We start from the raw sequence: 14,711 nt of genomic DNA on the forward strand, positions 1-14,711 counted from the left end.
AGTGTACAGGATCCGCGTGGGGGAGGGGAGACGGATGCGATAGGCAAGGTGGAGAGCATGACGTTCAAAGATTTGGAGGGATTTATAAAAGGTAGGGGCGGCGGAGGTCCAAGCCGGATGGGCATAACAAAGGATAGGGCGGATGAGGGACTTATAGGTGTGGAGGATGGTGGAGGGGTCCAGACCCCACGTATGGCCAGAGAGGAGCTTGAGGAGACTGAGGCAGAAGCGTGCCTTGGCTTGGATTGTCCGGAGGTGGGGAGTCCAGGAGAGGCAACAGTCGAGGGTGACGCCAAGGTACTTAAGGGTGGGAGTGAGAGCGATAGGACGGCCATAGATGGTGAGATAGAAATCAAGGAGGCGGAAGGAAGGGGTGGTTTTGCTTACAATGATCGCCTGGGTTTTGGAGGGATTGACCTTGAGCAACCACTGGTTGCACCAAGCGGTGAACCGGTCAAGTTGGGATTGGAGAAGGTGTTGGGAGCGCTGTAGGGTGAGGGCAAGGGCAAGGAAGGCGGTGTCATCAGCAAACTGGAGAAGGTGGACGGGGGCTGACGGCGGCGGCATGTCCGCCGTGTACAAAAGGTACAGAAGGGGGGAGAGGACGGAGCCTTGGGGCACACCAGCAGAGGGGAAAAAGGTGTAGGAATCTGTGTTATGGATGGTGACATAGGAAGGACGGCGGGAGAGAAAGGAGCCGATCAGACGGACGTTGTTAATGGGAAGGGCGAACGTTTGGAGCTTGAAGAGGAGACCGGAATGCCATACACGGTCATATGCACGTTCGAGGTCCAGGGAGAGGAAGATGGCAGAGCGACGGGAATTAAGCTGTTCGGAAAGGAGATGAGTGAGGTGAAGGAGAAGGTCGTCGGAAGAGAAGGACGGCCGAAAGCCACACTGGGTAACGGGAAGGAGGCGGTCCTGGCAGAGATGCTGGTGGATGCGTCAGGTGGGGATAGATTCCAGGACCTTGCTGAAGACCGAGGTAAGGCTGATGGGACAGTAGGAGGAGACGGCGGACGGCGGTTTGCCAGGTTTAAGGAACATGAGGATATGGGAGGTTTTCCACAGGTCGGGGTAGTAACCGGTGGACAGGACTACATTGTAGAGCCTGGCCAGGGTGGAGAGGAAAGAGACAGGAGCTTCACGAAGGTGACGGTAGGTGACACGATCGTGACCAGGAGCGGTGTTGCGTTTAGTGCGGGGTGTAGCAATGAGATCCTGTGTAGTGATAGGGGCATTGAGTTCCGTGTGTGCAATGTTGTCCAATTACTGGAAACCAGGAGCGAGGGTAGGGATGGAGGTGTCAGTTCGATCGTGGACATCCGGGAAGATGGAGTAATCGAACTGGGGATCATCGGGGATGGAAAATACATCGGAGAGGTAGGAGGCAAAGTGATTGGCCTTACTAAGGGTGTCAGGGAAAGGGTGATCAACATGGAGAAGAGGATAATAGGGGGAGGGTTTAGTTCCGGTAAGGCGATGGAAGGCCGACCAGAACTTGGACGAGTTGATTGGTAGGGTAGCATTTAAACGGGTGCATGTCTGTCGCCAGTCCCGGCGTTTCTTAGCCGCGAGCAAATTACGAATGTGTCGCTGGAGTTGCCGGTGGCGTCATAGTGTGTCCGGGTCACACGTGCGGAGGAAGGCACGGTAGAGACGACGGGATTCACGGAGGAGGAGAACGGCCTGTGGGGGTAAGGCAGGACGGTGGGGGTGGATGGCGACAGTAGGGACGTGGGCCTCCATGGCCTCAGACAAGGTCTGCTGGAGAAAGGAGGCGGCATGGGTGACATCGTCAGGGTGGTGGTAGGTGAAGGGGTGGCTATCAACCTGGGTGGAAAGGGTATCCCGGTAGGCATTCCAGTCGCCACGGGAATAGTCGTGGACATACTTAGGGAGAGGGTCAGTACGAGGGTCGGGGCGAGGGCGACGACCGTCTGAAATGGTGAGGTGGACAGGGAGATGGTCGCTACCAATAGGCTCCAGGACATCAACCGTTATGCGGCCAAGGAGGTTGGGGGAGGAGAGGATAACATCAGGAGTGGAGTTTGATTCGGGATGGGTGTGCTGGGGGATGGGGATGAGGTCGCCTTGAAGGAAGGAGAGGAACCGATGCCACCGCCGTAACAGGGCGGCGGAACGACTATGGATGTTGAGGTCAGCGGCGATCACGTAGGAGGAGAAGGTACGGTCAATGTGGGAGAGGAAGTCGAAGGGAATAGGGGCGTTAGGGCGGACATAGATGGTGGCGCAGGTAACGGTAAGGCCGGGGAAGAAGAGACTAAGGATCAGGTGTTCGGTGGGGTCGGGAAGGAGAGGTTGGAGCCGAACGGGGATCTGGCGGTGGTGACCAATGGCAACTCCGCCACGCGCAATTGGGAGGGGGTTATCGGAGCGGTGGAGGAGATAGGGTGAGGTGTGGATGGAGTGGTGGGGTTGGAGGAAGGTTTCATTGAGGAGGAAGGCATCCATGTGGTGGGTGGCAAGGGTGTGCAGGAAGAGGTGCTTGTTGGCAGAGAGGGAGCGGATATTGTTGAAAAGGATACGTTGCTGTCACGCCATGACAGGGATTTAGACGAGGGTGTCAAGACGGGAGAAGGTGAAATGGGCCTGGTTGTTGGAGTAGGTGGCGTACATCTTGAGTTGGAATATGGAACGGGCGGCAAGGGAGATCTGCTGGAGGGTGTGGGGGCGCTGAAAGGGATGAACATTTTGAAGGACGATGGTGATGAACCTGATAATGTCCTCAGCGGTGGGGAGGGGGGGACGAAGGGAATTGCCAGGAGGTGTGGGGGCGTCCAGGGGATGGACAGGGACGGTGAGTTCAGGAGTGGTCGGAGGGGGTGGGGCTTTACACTTTTGGGAGTAGGTGGGATGGGGGAGATTGCAGGTATTGCAGGAAGGAGGGGATTGGAGGTTAGGGCACTGCCTGAGGAAGTGCGCTTGCCTACAATGCGGGCAGGTGGGGGCCTCACGGCACTCAGCTGTGGGGTGTGCGTTATACCGCAGACACCTCTGGCAGTGCAGGGATTGAGGAGGGGAATGGGAGGGGTCATCCTTATAACGCTGGTTAAAAAGGGGGGCACCCTCCTTCAGGAGATGGTCTATGGAGGGGGCGTGGTCAGAAAAAACCCGCATAAGGCGGGTGGGGCCGGTAGCGTTATGGATCCGGCAAACCGCACGCACCTCCAGTTGGGGATGGAGCTGAAGCTCCGCCAACACCTCCTCCTCCGTGATCACTGGACTGAGCCGAGTGATCACGGCGGTGAGGGTCGGAGGGCGACGCAGAGGTTGGGGTTGGCGGGAGGGAGGTGGCGAGGGAGCAGGGGTGAGAGAGGCATGAGGGCCAAAGTTGGTGACAGGGATGCGGGAAAGGAGGTCTGTGCGGAGGGTAGGGCTGGGGGAGGAGATGAGTACCAAATCACGGCGAGGAGTGAGGAGGGAGATGGGGACACCAGGACAATTCTGGCGAAGGAGGAGGGTGAGGTTCCGGGTTTCAAGGAGGGAGGAATCCGGACGGGAGAGGAGGTAGCGGTAGGAGGAGGGGGTAGAGGAGGAGGAGGAGGAGGGGGCAGGGACGGGCGGGGAGACATCCATGGCATCAGGGGTAGGGGAAGGGGGACGAGGCGGAGCCTTTTTTGGAGCAGACGAGGCAGGGGTGCCACTGGGGCCTTGACGGCGGCGGAGGAGGTGTGGGGGATGGGAACAACTGGATTGTGGCGGGGAGTGGCAGGTCCCGGGGCTGGAGTCGGCGCCGGAGATGGCGACAGTGACGGTGAAGGCGAAGGCGATGGCGACGATGACGATGACGGTGGCGGTGGCGGCGGTGATGGCGAAGGCGACGGGGAGAGCTGGGCATGGACAGTGGCCCGACGGGCCACCACCCTAGCCGGAGCTGCAGTGACAGACTGGGGGAGTGGGGGGAAAGGATCAGATCGAGAGGAGCGGAAGGAAGAAGCTGGAGAGGGGGCGACAAAGAACGAGGGCGAAGGGAGAGTGAGAAGAGGTGGGATGGAAGGAGGGGGGTGGGACTGGGCACACCACGTTATAGTGGTGGAGGCGGTGGAAGGTGAAGTGTAAACTATGGCGGTGGTGGTAGTGGTGGGGGCGGTGGCGGGGGCGGACATGACGACAGGGAGAAACAATAACGCACAGAACGAAAGGGAAAGGACACAAACCGGGGCAGACGAAGACAAAGGCGGAGGAAGACGAGGATGGCCGAAGACCAGGGTCGGACGGCGGCGGCGGCGACCAGGCGGCGGCGGCGGCGGCGAGCACCGGCTGGCGGCGGCGGCGGCGGCGGCGGCGGCGAGCACCGGCTGGCGGCGACGGCGGCGGCGGCGGCGGCGGCGAACAGACGGACGGACGGACAGCAGGCAGCAGCGGTAGCGGCGGAGACGGACAGCGAGCAGGCAGGCGGACGGACGGACGGACGGACGGACGGACGAACAGCTGAGAGTAGCCCAGGCTTTGCAATCTGGCGCCTTCGAATGAGGGGATCCAACCCTCTGATGTTGCTGCCGAGCTGATAGCGCCCCTTAAATGTATGTGAACAGGCAACCTTTCCGCTTTCCCACCAGAGGGAGACACCAAAGCTACGACTGCCACAGCGGCGGCACCGCCAGAAACGGAGGGCGGCTCCTTTATACAACGCGCTGCGGCGCGCTCTTCAAAACAGCATTTTTTCTTACCACAGCTCACAGAGGACTTTGAATTTACAAAGAGGGGTAGTTAAATAAACCGATATTTGAGTAAAGTGTGTGTGTAGTCATGAGTAACTTACGCTCGTACGTTTTGGTAATCCATGACGGTGAAGGGTAGGCACAGGGAGCTGTGCCAGAAAAAAAAAAAGAAAAAAGCTGTTCATTACAGAATTTAGGCCTGTGAGCCATGGCAAATTCCTGTTTAATGAATTCTGAAGTAGACTGATGGCAATAAAATAGGTTAACAACTTAGAGACACATACGTGCAGTGTAGTTGTTAGACATACGGTTTTATTTGGATTGCTCGAACTGGTGTACCGTTAGTCCAATCCATAACTCTAGTGCTAATAATAATAATAAGAAAAGGGGAACTGATTTATGACAGTGTGTTGATTGCAAATGGTCAACTAATTTTCCACCATAATTTTACAGAAACTAATTGTCTACGAAACAATGAATTTAAGGACACAGCATGAGCTAGACAGTCGGCAGAGTGCAATAGGCTACCTCCAAGTTCCTTTGGAAGAAAGCCCTCCCCGGTGATTACCCTAGATGGTGTGTTTGTGTCACTTCATAGTGCAGTGTGACTACTCAATAGCGTGTGGGCTATACCTATAATCATATGAATTTTGGGGATTTTCGTCAAGATTTTCTCATATTAATATCGTGTGTTTTCTTATTAATGACTTAGTGAAATGTATGGAGAATATGAAATGTTTGTCTTAGGTTAGTCATTTTATTTATTTCCTTTCTTTGCTGAAACGTGCAACAGGACAGAGCCTTGTTTACTGATTAACAATTTTGAGCAGAGAGGGAATGTTTTTTTGATTTAATATACTGGAGTTATCTAACCCGCCAGGGTAGCTGAGCGCGCTAACGCGCTGTTTCCTGGACTCGGGTACGAGCGCCGGCCCCGGGTCGAATCCGCCCGGCGGATTGACGACAAGAGCCGGTGTGCTGGCCAGCCTGGATGTGGTTTTTAGGCGGTTTTCCACATCCCGCTAGGTGAATACCGGGCTGGTCCCCACGCTCCGCCTCAGTTACACAGCTAGCAGACATCTGAACTAATTCACACTATTTCATGGATTCCACTAGACACAGACAGTTGGGGTACACTAATTCCATCCTGGGGGGTACGGGGTGGCAGCAGGAAGGGCATCCAGCCACCCCTTAAACTTAACATGGCAAATCCCATTAGCCATGGCTGACCCTGCGTCGCTGCGGGACAAGGCACAAGCGATAGATAGATGCTGAAGTTATCTCTAATCTTGGGAGTGTGATTGTTGGTATGATGTTTTGTCATTTATCAGCCTGAAAATGGGGCAGTGAGATCAACAAACGTTTGCTGGCTCAAGGCAAAATATTGTCTCTAATAACTCAATCAGAGAGTAGGTCGACGGTGTTTCCCACATTCCTGTCTGACCAGAACTAAATTTGAGTTTTGACAAGGAGGCCATAAGCCTGAAAATAGTGACTATAACGTAGTCAAGTGTTATCTGATCATAACGTTTAAAAGGACTCTCACTCTGTGGGTTCACTAGATAAAGATAGATCATTACATTGGTTTCATGACACATACATAACTTGATTGCTAGTTGGCAAAGGACAAATTAGATATAATTTAATGTGTCAAAATAAAAAGCTTTTCGATGAAATTTGTGACCTACCTAATGTGCTACAGTATAATTTTGTACTATTTTAATTTGAGGTTTGGAGTTAATCAAAGATTACTTATTGAGAGTCTCATTATGAGTAAATAGTGTCAAGTAGGATCTGTTTCAAATATGTATTTTCTTTATCAGAGTTTCTGAATGGTGACTAGGGAATATTCATAACAGTAAATGTTTATGGAGCCATTGAAGGCCTGGTGTTCGGTTTTATTAATTACATTGAATGTTTACTTATTTTTCAATGTTTTGCACAATTGATGGATAGGTAATGGACATAGCAGAACATGTTTTGAAGCCATTGTAGGCTGAGTATTTTATATTATTGATTGTGTTGAATACTTACTACTTTTTCAATGCTTTGCACCGACCAAATTTTGTTTTTGTTGAGGTACACTGTCACCCTTGTCATCAGTGTTTGATTATTATGTCTTAGGATAATTTAGTGTGTTTACTTAATGAGTAGCAACCTGTACTGGATATAAATGTGATGAATTGCTTAAGATGATTTCATTTATAGAATTTTTTTAATCTTATGAATGTTTAGATAATGGGTACCAACCTGTATTGGATATAAGTGTTATTAATTGATTAAGTTGATTTCCTTTATAGAATTTTTGTAATATTGTAAATGTGTTTACCTAATGAGTACCAACCTGTACTGGATATAAGTGTTATTAATTGATTAAGTTGACTTCATTTATAGAATTTTTGTCGTATTATGAATGTGTTTACATAATGAGTACCAATCTGTATTAGATATAAGTGTGATTAATTAAGGTGATTTCATTTACAGAATTTTCGTAGTGTTACGAATATTTGTAGGAATGGCCACTGTCTCAATCGTATTCTGTTGTGTGGTCTTGGCAAGTTAACTATTTCAACTGATGTATCTTGAACCTTGCCAAGCACAACAAAAAATTTATAATGGAATCGTGTAGCATGGAGATTAGGGTCTCCTGCTCGTGGCACCAATTGAAAAATGTCCTGGACTCTCGTTCCATCGGAAAGACAGCCCTGGGTCCATTTTCTTCGAAGATACCCGAGAGTGATGAAACGGAACTTGTTGTCCCGTTCCATATTTTTCCAAGAAATTCCAGTACGATAGAACTATAGTCAGAGTGCTTTGACTCTGCAGAAGTGAATTCCGTGTACAACAAACAGAAGAGAATGGACTAAGTGGTGTTTATTTGTTTATTCATTTTATTTCATGTGTGCCACGATAGTGGACTAGTGTAAAATAGGGAAGGAATAATCTTGTGTGTCCGTATTTTTCTGGATTTCTGTTGGCTACCGAAATTTGGCCACGTCTGTTGAATAGCAATGAAGTGATGATGTTTCTTGTGCTCCCCCATAACTATTTATTTGTTGGCGATGTTAATAAAAATACATGGTTTAAACTCGTGCCACTGGGAAAAGTATCAGATTTTAATGCCCATTGATTTGATAAAGACTTGTGAAATACCCTTGCGCCTAGCCTGATTTGTTTGTAGTGTCTTTGCTGAACTTTTTCTGAGTCACCTACAGCCATTGAATGTAATAAGCATGTAATATGCATGCGTTTATGTATAATTGTGTGTTTGAAGAAAATTGCATTGAAGCCAAGTCTGCTCTCCCCTGTCCCATTACATAATTACGTGGCGAAACTGAACCATGTTAACTAGAGGGACCAGCTGTGATGATGTATATTGCAAGAGAAACACGGCAAGTTGTTGAAATGCCATCAGTACTGAATGAATATCATTTAATCTATACCCTCGACTGACTATTTGCTCCCTCCATCATACAGAATAGGTGAAAGTCAGAACCTCAGTCGAATCCTGGGTCATGAAAGCAAATAAAAGCTATATACTGCCTATCACGCCCTGCATAGGTGCCTTCTGTGATGGTTAAAAAAATATTGCGTTATCCGTTGCGTTCAAATTTTTATCGGTTGGTTAAAACCTTCGCTAGAAATTATTAGTAACCGGCAATAACTTGCAGGGGCCAGTAATTTCGTGGACCACACGAATTTAAGAAACCATTTACTACTGACGGTAGCTTGGAGGAGCGGTAGGACATAACAAAGCGACGGCAATCTTCCTACCTAGGTAGAGTTTTACCAGCACCAGTACTGGAAGTTACGTTGAAACTTACTGCATTCACCATGAAGGTCTTCTTCAGTAAGTGGATAATCTGAATGTATTGTTCGGTGGCAGGAAGAACTATTGTGCTTGTGCATGTAATAGTTGATTTTCTGATATCCTGGAATTCTCTTTCACATACATCAATGCAGTGACTTCCAACTTTCCAGTGATATGATCGTGTCTTAATGATTTCTCTGCATGTGTATCTGTGCTTCATTGACGTAACTATCAAGTTTTATCGTCCATATGTAGTCACACGTAATGGTAGCCGTATCATGTCACAACATTCATTTGCCCTTTACAGTCAGAAAGTAGCAAAAAATGCTTAATATACGCAAATTGACACAGATAGGGTTGGTAACTGTGGAGTATAAAGTATCACGAGAACAAGGCTTCAGAGTGTGGGAACATGAAGCCAAAATTTGTTGTAACAATTAAATTAATTAACAGCAACTGAAGGAGAATACCAAGTTTCAGTTATTAAAACTGATCGTAACATTTAACAGACCTGACAGAAATCTTCTTTCACATACAAGATAAAGTCTACGCTAAAGTGATAGGGACCGCCGTGAAAATCGGTAGCGGAAAATCACATCTCCGGCTCGCAAAAGTTAACTAAATTTGTTTATGCCATCATTCGAAGCAGTGTCATTTCTGTTTAACAATACCATACCTAACTGATGATTTATAGATTACATGGGTGAGGATGCTCGCATTTTGCGCTTAGTAAATGTTTCGCCATCGTGTATGTTAATTGTTGTTGCAGCATCACGAGAACTACTTTGTAACATACCTGTTTAATGATATAGGTAGCTTGGCTGGTGACAGATTATTCTATTTTGTAGTCTGGTGCATTATTATGGGAATTTAAATTGGGAATTTATTACAGAAGAAACCTCAGGTCATCACTTGAACTGATCTGCTACTTCATTACCCTGAACATCTCCTTAAAAAAGTTAGTGAAAAGGCCTCAGTTCAGGAAAAATCAATAAAACCTTGATATTCCTTAATAGTTATTGATCGCGTCTGCAGGAGAATCAGCTTAGGAAATGCTCTCAAATACACTAATAATCATAAACGTGTGAGCTGGTATGGAATGACCTCGATAGGAAATTGGACAAATATCAGATGAGTTACTGAACATCAGGAATACCTTTTGCTATACATTTATTTCAGGATTAAATCTTTGAAAAAGAAGCGCACGAACAAACGTATATTTAACAGAAAAAAACATAATCTACCATGGAGTGTTGGTACTGAATATTGCTAATATTGCTGATAAAACAGTCTGAAACGCAAAGTCAAATAACACGATCATTTGAAATCGGGAGTGCCATGGAAAAGATGGGTTACACACGCACACATTCAGACTAGCCATTCATCACAGGGAAAGAAGTTGTTCAATATCTTAACAAGAGAAATAAGGTCTAAACTGTGTTAGAGAAAGACTAGCCTCGACGGTCGAATACTTTAACAGAAAATGATTCCCAAATTCGTAAAACATTACGTGAGTCAGCAATTAAGAACAATAAATGGGAACAACAACACGTGGACAATTCTACCGAAAGGTCACCAAGTAGCTATCCACTACAAAACAAACTGATAAAATATAAAAGAAAGTTGATGACAAGGAAAATCACGAAATCAAACAATAAAACATGAGGATTTATTTTAAGCAAGGAAACTGGTTCATTTGCAAGGACAGAATATTAAAGTAAAAGCCCACGAACAAAGCGCGTGGTAACAGCTACCAACCATCCACAAAGAAAACTCACTCAAATCTGCACAAAACACAGTAGCCTTTTATTAATAAGAGTACTGAATATTAAAAGCATACGCACTGCTCATTAACAGTTACACGATTTATTCAGGAATCTAGTCGCGCTCATAGATCCACGTGGTCTCGTGCCCTACGATCCCAAATTTATAGAGCACAAAGAAAACACAGCAATAAATTCCAAAAATAGCGAAATTGTTCTCTATTCCTGCCTACACAAGACATCCGGAATTATCCTATAACAGCTGAAACCTGCTAAGAAATCCATTAAGGACTCAGTTAAGCTGAAACTTACACATTCACTAATTTACAACACTGAGGAGTAAAACTAGATGTTACGTCTTGGACGATTCCCAGTCCTGTGAGGATGCTCGGTACTCACCCACAGTCCCTATGGCGGACCAGAAGCCGTTGCACAGACAATACGCACTTTCCATCAGTGCGACCTTCACAAACGCGACACATCATCTTTCCCCGGTGTCTCTCTGGCCTGGAAGAGTTGCTCTTTGCTATGTACAAAAGTTGGCTAAGCTGCCCTTACACTCAGAGAAACTTACCCCAAGTCCAAAACAATGTAGGTACTCCTACAGACGACAAACACGCTTCCAAGTAGACAAACAGAGCGATGGAACAAGGAAAACCTAGGGTGACAGCCGGCCGCTGTGGTCGAGCGGTTCTAGGCGCTTCAGTCTGGAACCGCGCGACCGCTACGGTCGCAGGTTCGAATCCTGCTTCGGGCATGCATGTGTGTGATGTCTGTAGGTTAATTAGGTTTAGGTAGTTCTGAGTTCTAGGGGACTGATGACCTCAGATGTTAAGTCCTATAGTGCTCAGAGCCGTTTGAACCATTTTAAACCACAACCAAGAGATGCCACGTTTATCAATAGCGCAAGGAAATCTGACATTCGTTAAACAGCAGACCCTGTGTGGATCACCTAATGTGTTGGCTACATTGACATAAAATTCATTTAATGGCTTCAAACCCACAACAAAATAAATCACATCATAGGGACTGAGAATGGGTGTCGTTGAAACATTAATAACAAGGATCTACGGCATCACAAAGAGCCTTATTAACTAATATCAAGGTCAAGAAGAAACACATACACACAAAAAAAAATTTTGCAACACCTCGGTTCTGAGAGTTCCGGAACCTGTATAGAAAATTAGAATAGAGATCAACATAAACATCATTTTGGCCCTTCTTATTGCTCAAGAAAACCACACAGTGCGTGTTGTACCACCATACAGCGAGACCTTCAGAGGTGCCATTGCAGACTGCTGTACACACCAGTACCTCTAATAGCAAGTAAAAGTCCTCTTGCATTGATGCATGCCTGTATTCGTCGTGGCATACTATCCACAGGTTCATAAAGGCACTGTTGGTCCAGATTGTCCCACTCCTCAACGGCGATTCTGCGTAGGTCCGTCAGAGTGTTTGGTGGGTCACGTCGTCCATAAACAGTCCTTTTCAATCTGTCCCAGGCATGTTCGATAGGGTACATGTCTGGAGGACATGCTGTATGTACCACCATACAGCGAGAAATTCAGAGGTGCCGTTGCAGACCGCTGTACACACCAGTACCTCTAATAGCAAGTAAAAGTCCTCTTGCATTGATGCATGCCTGTATTCGTCGTGGCATACTATCCACAAGTTCATAAAGGCACTGTTGGTCCAGATTGTCCCACTCCTCAACGGCGATTCTGCGTAGGTACGTCAGAGTGTTTGGTGGGTCACGTCGTCCATAAACAGTCCTTTTCAATCTGTCGCAGGCATGTTCGATAGGGTACATGTCTGGAGGACATGCTGGATGTACCACCATACAGCGAGAACTTCAGAGGTGCCGTTGCAGACTGCTGTATACACCAGTACCTCTAATAGCAAGTAAAAGTCCTCTTGCATTGATGCATGCCTGCATTCGTCGTGGCATACTATCCACAAGTTCATAAAGGCACTGTTGGTCCAGATTGTCCCACTCCTCAACGGCGATTCTGCGTAGGTACGTCAGAGTGTTTGGTGGGTCACGTCGTCCATAAACAGTCCTTTTCAATCTGTCCCAGGCATGTTCGATAGGGTACATGTCTGGAGGACATGCTGGCCGCTCTAGTCGAGCGATGTCGTTGTCGTGAAGGATTGGGCGCTATGGGGGCGTGAATTGTCATCCATGAAGACGAATGCCTCGCCAATATGCTGCCGATATGGTTGAATTATTGGGCGGAGGATGGCATTCACGTATCGTGTGGCCGTTACGGCGCCTTCCATGACCACCAGCGGCGTACGTCGGCCCCACATAATGCCACTCCAAAATAGTAGGGACCCTCCACCTTGCTGCACTCCCTGGACAGTGTGCCTAAGGCGTTCAGCCCAACTGGGTTGCCTCCAAACACGTCTGGTTGAAGGCATATGTGACACTCATCGGTGAAGAGAAAGTGATGCCAAACCTGAGTGATCCTTTCGGCATGCTGTTGGGCCCATCTGTACCGTGCTGCATGGTGTCGTGGTTGCAAAGTCGGACCTCGCCATGGACGTCGGGAGTGGAGTTCCGTATCATGCAGCCTATTGGGCACAGTATGAGTCGAAACATGACGTTCTGTAGCTGCGCATAACCATTATTCGACATCGTGGCGTTGCTGTCAGCGTTCCTCCGAGCCATAATCCGTAGGTAGAGGTCATCCACTGCAGTAGTAGCCCTTGGGCGGCCTGAGTGAGGCATGTCATCGCCAGTTCCTGTCTCTCTGTATCTCCTCCATGTCCGAACAACATCGCTTTGTTTCACTCCGAGGCGCCTGGACCCTTCCCTTGTTGAGAGCCCTTCCTGGCACAGAGTAACAATGCGGACGCGATCGAATTGTGGTAATTACCGTCTAAGCATGGTTGAACTACAGACAACACGAGCCCTGGTGGAATGACTGGAAATGATCGGCTGTCGGACTGCCTCTGTGTCATAGGTGCTACTCATGCATGGTTGTTTACGTCTTTGGGAGGGTTTAGTGACACCCCTGAACATGCTGTATCGTTCTACTGATTAGTCTCTCATGTCAAAATATAATTAAGCATGCAATGCACACTGTAACTATTGCGAGTACAAGGCTGCTATAAAAAAGATGGCCATGAAAACGATTGATAACCTTCTAAATTTGCCGAAGCTACACAACGTTACTAGTATAGCTGGTGAAAGACAAGATGTGGGCGCTCCCGAAGCTGCCAGGTTCGGTGCCACATTGAACTGCGGGAGCTGACCCCACATCCACCAGTGATTGTCTCACAACCGCGAAAATATAAAGTTTCGCCCGGGTGTCCGAACGTGTTTACAACTAACTGCTCTCTCGCGACTGTACTCCAAGACGGTCGAGAAGTCAGTCCTAGCCTCTACTGTTGCTCAAAACCGTAAAAAAAAAAAAAAAAAAAAAAAAAAAAAAAAAAAAAAAAAAAATAAAAAAAAAAAAAATAAAAAAAAAATAAAAGGGCAGCCGTTCCCCCTGATGATATTGAATAAACCTGTCTTGGCCCAGCAATGCTTACCGTGCCAACCATATTTTCTAGCAAAGAGACCCGATCTTTCTCAACCAGTCACTGCAGTGCAGTACACGTTCTGTTCACTGAAAAAACAGCACACGGTGTCTGGAGGTCCTGCATCCAAACCTCCGGTGCATTTCACAAGATGAGAGACGCTTCCTAGTGAAATCAAGCTTCGTCACGTCCATAGAACGGTTTGGTTCAAATGGCTCTGAGCACTATGGGACTTAACATCTGTGGTAATCAGTCCCCTAGAACTTAGAACTACTGAAACCTAACTAACCTAAGGACACCACACACATCCATGCCCGAGGCAGGATTCGAACCTGCGACCGTAGCAGTCCCGCGGTTCCGGACTGAGCGCCTGAACCGCTAGACCACCGCAGCCGGCATAGAACGGTTTAGTGGGCGCCGCAAAGAAGTGTCATTTAGCATTCAGCCATGGCATTTCCACACTCTTGCTTTGGCCGCTGTCTGAACAAGGCTGACCGCCAGAATGGCGGCCTATAAACCATTGCCCTGCGGGGCCCACGGCCAATTTCGGTGACTACAAAGGAAGGCTAGCAAAGAGAACACGACGAGAAATCGCCTGCATCTCGGGGAAAGTTCTGAAGCTGCCCCTAATGCAATGGTCACTTCCAGCATCCAAAAATCTGTCTCTATAGCTGAATTTAATTCTACTACTGCTACACAAGTCATGCAAGGACTGTGAGATCAATCCATGGTTTTCCTCTCCATGTGAACAGGCTGTGGAAGACGGTACCGACCGGCCGCCGTGTCATCCTCAGCCTACAGGCATCACGATATGCAGATATTCAGGGGCAAGGGTCAGCTCTCCCGGCCGTATGTCAGTTTACGAGACTGGAGCCACTACTTCTCAATCAAGTATCTCCTCAGTTTGCCTCACGAGGGCTGAGT

Source organism: Schistocerca americana, chromosome 3 (genome assembly GCF_021461395.2).
Source record: "Schistocerca americana isolate TAMUIC-IGC-003095 chromosome 3, iqSchAmer2.1, whole genome shotgun sequence".
Classification (NCBI taxonomy): Eukaryota; Metazoa; Arthropoda; class Insecta; order Orthoptera; family Acrididae; genus Schistocerca; species Schistocerca americana.